The sequence below is a fragment of the Thunnus thynnus genome, chromosome 19 (genome assembly GCF_963924715.1).
Source record: "Thunnus thynnus chromosome 19, fThuThy2.1, whole genome shotgun sequence".
Taxonomy (NCBI): Eukaryota; Metazoa; Chordata; class Actinopteri; order Scombriformes; family Scombridae; genus Thunnus; species Thunnus thynnus.
In genome coordinates, this window is record NC_089535.1 from 5784568 (window position 1) to 5789302 (window position 4735).

The 4735-nt window shown below is 37.0% G+C and overlaps 1 long non-coding RNA gene across 1 annotated transcript; it reads right to left on the reverse strand.

Moving 5' to 3' along the window:
• Positions 1 to 484: 484 nt before the first annotated feature.
• On the reverse strand, positions 485 to 2777 carry LOC137171147 (uncharacterized). The gene is made up of 3 exons (XR_010924716.1): positions 2270 to 2777; positions 835 to 1066; positions 485 to 617 (listed from the first exon to the last, which is right to left on the reverse strand). It is a non-coding gene; the product is annotated as an uncharacterized lncRNA (long non-coding RNA).
• Positions 2778 to 4735: the final 1958 nt, after the last annotated feature.

Below are 4735 nucleotides of genomic sequence, written 5' to 3' on the forward strand. Positions count from 1 at the left end.
ACCAGTCAAAAAGCTCAGGAGTCACTGGTTTAATCTTGCTTTTATTTTTTAGGTTGCAGATTCTTGACTTGCAGGTAGCTTTACTATATATGTTAACCTCATGCTTTAGACCATGTTTAAACATAGACATAATAATAGTATATAAATAACAGAAAATCAAAAAAGCATAATATGTCCCCTTTAATGTAAAATCTTAATCTGAAAAGTCATCAGTAACTGCTGGTGTACATAAATAAAGATAAATGTGGTGGAGTAAAAAATACATTATCCTCTGAAATGTAGTGGAGTAAAAAGTAGCATCAAATGGAAATACTCAAATTACAAGTACCTCAATGTTGTACTTTTATTATACTATTGTATTAAATGTACTTCATTACTTTCCACCACTGCCAGCCAATTCTGATTATACTTAGTGAGTGAAAGGAAAATCTCTGAAAAGGCTGTTAAACCTACTTTCTCCACAGATAACCATCAAAAAACATCACACATAACCACCAAGTTTGCTTCACAATTTTATTCAAATACAAAAACACATTAAATAAAAACAAAACAGACCAGTCAAGCGCTCATACTTACGTCTATATACAGAGCTCTGCATTCATTTCAGCAAGACAACCCTGGAAAAGAAAAAAACGGAGATATTAAAGAAGCTGAAAATATAAACATGTAAAGCTCTTTATTTGGAAGATGAATGCCAAAACCCTCAGTTATAAGCTCAGGTATAATCGTCCCCAGACATATGAATGGGTCAGATGGGTAGTGATTGATATAATCATTGGGATAAACATTCACTTCTCCACTTTAAATGACAGAAATGGAATAAAATACACTCACTGAGCACTTGGTTGAGCCTCCCTTTGCTCTCAAAACAGCCTTGATCCTCTGAAGCATTCCTTAGAGATTCAGGTCCATGTCGACATGATTGCATCACATAATTTCTGCAGATTTGTCAGCTGCACATTCACAGTCTTCTGCTCTTGTAGCCCGTCTGCCTCACGGTTGGACATGTTGTGTCTGGGATGCTTTTCTGCTCATCACAGTGTGCAAGTCGCCTTCTTCAGTTGATCTGTCAAAGGAAAACATATTTAGACTTATTAGATTTTATATTTAGACTATATCAAAAGGCAGACATATTTAGGGACGGCCGTGGCTCAGGAGGGAGAGCAGACCGTCCACCAATCAGAAGGTCGATGGTTCGATTCCCGGCTCCTCCGGTCCGCATGTCTAAGTGTCCTCGGGCTTTGCCACGAGTATGTTAGTGAGTGTGAATGGGTATGCACAGAAACATTATTGTGTGCTTTGGATAGGAAGCGCTGTATTGCTTGCCATCAGTGTATGAATGTATGTGTGATGGGTGAATGTTTGTATGTGTTGTAAAGCGCTTTGATTAGTCGGTAAGACTAGAAAGGCGTCATGTTGTTTTTATGTCACAATTCTTGGAGCATTTGTCATTTACACTCACAACTAGCAAATCATGGGAAATATGTATGTTATTTGATATACAATACACAGAAAATGAGTTCCATTTTGTTTTCTACTTCCCTTTTTATTAGAAACTGCACAAAGCTTTTAGTCAGATAAAAATAGATATTGATTTTGTAGATATGAATGATAAACAAAGACTGAGTTGGCCTTTATATGAAACATAAATTAGCCGGTGACTTGGAGAAAGCCTTGAAGAGGGAAACAAAAGCCCTTTATCAAGTTAATCTGTAGATAATTTATAGATAAATTGTAATATGTAATACTGCTTTTCTGAACAGTTCATTTGGCATTTTAGTTTTGTATTGTTTCATTTTGTGTTTGTTTTTCTTTTACCACATACTTTTGTGTATATTTTGTGTAAATATCACCAGAAGATGCATGCTTAGTAAAATAGTGGTGTCTTGTAATCCCATGTGGGATTTGGCCAAATGTTTTGCTTCACGCAGAAATAACAATAAAAACTAAAACAACAATAATTTACACACATGTACAACAGTGTTGGGATTATGGGATGTAGCCGAATTGAAGACCGGTTGCTTTAACATAAGAAAATGTCTTGATTCATGTTCTGTTGGTGATTAATCTTGTTTAATTAGTAAGTTTTCACAAAACAACATGATTTTAATCAGGAGTTTGGCGCTCAATAGTGAAACACGCGGACTTTTACTTGACCACGTGCACTGGCGGTGGTGGGTGTGCCGCGTGTCGCTGGCTTTACGTGCTGTGAACAAGAAATAAACACCAAAAACAGAGTAATAAAGCATTTAATTTACAGTATACGTACCTTTAATTACCGTTAAGGCCCTCCACATGCAGATATACTGCTGGACTCTTTGGAAAAGACGGAAGCTAGTTCGCCGCCAAATGTGCATAAAGCGTTAATTTTTCACGCTGGAAGATTAATATTAACGTCACTTTCTCAACTACTAACATTTTGCCGTGTTTTTCCAGCGTGTTGCTATTTATCCACCTGTCTTTCCGTCTGCACGTGTGGAACTTCTTCTTCTTCTTCTTCTTTTCTCCTTCTCCTTCTTCTTCCTCTTCTTCTTCTCCTCCTTCTCCTTCCTCTGCCTGTCCTTCTCCTTCTCCTCCTCCTCCTCCTCCTTTTCCTTCTCTTCCTCCCCCTTCTTCTTTGGTATGGCGGACTACAAACCAACCTTAAAGGTGCATGCCTCCACCTACTGTATCGGAGTGTGTAAAAATCATGACTTGAAACAACAAAAACTAACAAACAAAGAAAAAAAGCTTCATAAACAATTTATATTCTAGATATTAAACCTGTCTCTTCTTCATCTTCTGTTGTGCAATGACAGTTTTGGCTCTTTAAGTGTGTTACTGCCACCTGAGTGGAAGATAACACTAACTTTAAAGGATAGGTTCACAATTTTTCAGGTGAGTCTTAAAGGTGCAGTGTGTAGAATTTAGCGGCATCTAGCAGAACAGACTTGGCAGAAATGGAATATAAGGGGGAGGGGAGGAGTATTCATTTGGTCGCAATCTGCAACCTCACCACTAGATGCCACTGAATCCTACACAATGGTCCTTTAAAAGAAGAGTCAGGTGTCCATATGAACAGTAAAAGAGGTTTTCCTCACTGTAATCATTCCTCCTGTTCATACTGCTGATTAAAAGATCCCCTTCAAATGTGTTTTCAATGTAAGTGATGGAGGCCAAAATCCACATTTTGTGCAAAAATGCATTTAAAAGTTAATGTGAAGCTAGTGTTAATGTGAGTTAGTCATATCAAGTGGATATCTGCCACATTTACAGTCTTTTTAGCATCAAATTCCCTCTTTGTGTTTCCTCAGACAGTGTTTCCCTGTTGAGCTGCGGTGGAAGTATAGTAACAAAAAGAGGAACTTTGGCACTAAAAAGACTGTAATGTTGAAAGATATCTACTTGATTTGACTCATTTGGACGCTGAAGTTAGAGGGTAGGGGACCAAAATGTTACAATTAATTTTCATGAACTGAGAAAACACTGACATAGCGACGGTTATACTGCAGCTATACTCTGTGAATTTGGCATTACGCCATTTTTAACGTTACCTAACCAATGTTGTTGCCACGGTAGCGACTTGTCAATCACAGCATAGCCACACCCTAAAGCATAAGCTGCTTTATCATCTATTTTACTCTAAATGGGACCATAATTCACAAAATCATCATGCTGTATTGAAAGTCTTGAAGCCAGCAATTGAGACCATAAACTCATTAGGAAAGTGTTTATTGAGGTAATAAATCAAGTGAGAAGTAGGATCATTTTCTCATAGACTTCCTTACAATCTGACTTTTTTTTGCAGCCAGCGGAGTCACCCCCTGCTGGCCATTAGTGATAATGCAGGTTTAAGGCACTTTGGCATTGGCTTACCTTTTCAGATCCAGAGCTGCCTGCTTGGTCTTTGGTCAATGTTGTATGATTTCTCTATATGTTCTTTCTTTTACAACTAAAAGTATAGAGTATGTTTTTCAGGTAAGCTAGCAGTACTGGTCATCAGAATAATAAAGTGACTATGATTAAATGTGTTTCACCTTAAGTTTTAACATAACATACTATAAAACATGTCAATAATAATGACCATTAGCTTTAGGGGCAATAAGTGTTCATGCAACTGTTTGTATATGATACTAAACTGCAGAGAGGAAACTGAAATTTGACTTGTGACACAATTAAGCAACTGTACAGTTTATTGCCAGTCTATAACTGAATAACTGAGGCAGTGTTTTCATAAAAAAAACTGGTCTGGAAATATGGGGAAGTGGAACTAGGCCACGCATGCAAGATGAAGATCAACATTTTCTGTGCATGCCTTCCTGACTGTCAAACATCATCAACAATTTCACTGAGTGTAAGTCACAAAATGTCCTCCACAACTCCTGAATATTCACACTGTTTACTTTTAAAATAAATCATAACATGTAAATATCTGCTGTTTTGCTCATAAAGAGTGGACAGAGTTTCTGCCTTGCATGGAACTTTGTATGTTTAGACTAATTCACACACCTTATCTATCATCAAGATTGCACGGTCATATGAACAGAGCGGATTGTTTTCTTCAGCACTACAGGGCATGATATATTTTTACAAATTTACACATTTTTTACAAGCATTCTTTTTTGTACATTTTATACAAGCTTAAGAAAGTAAATGAATGAAAAATTCTACAAAAAACAAATTGCACCATAATGACATTTTTCCTGTCTAACTTTCTGCAATGCTACTGTGGAGCTGTATGTGATATGTTTACTGT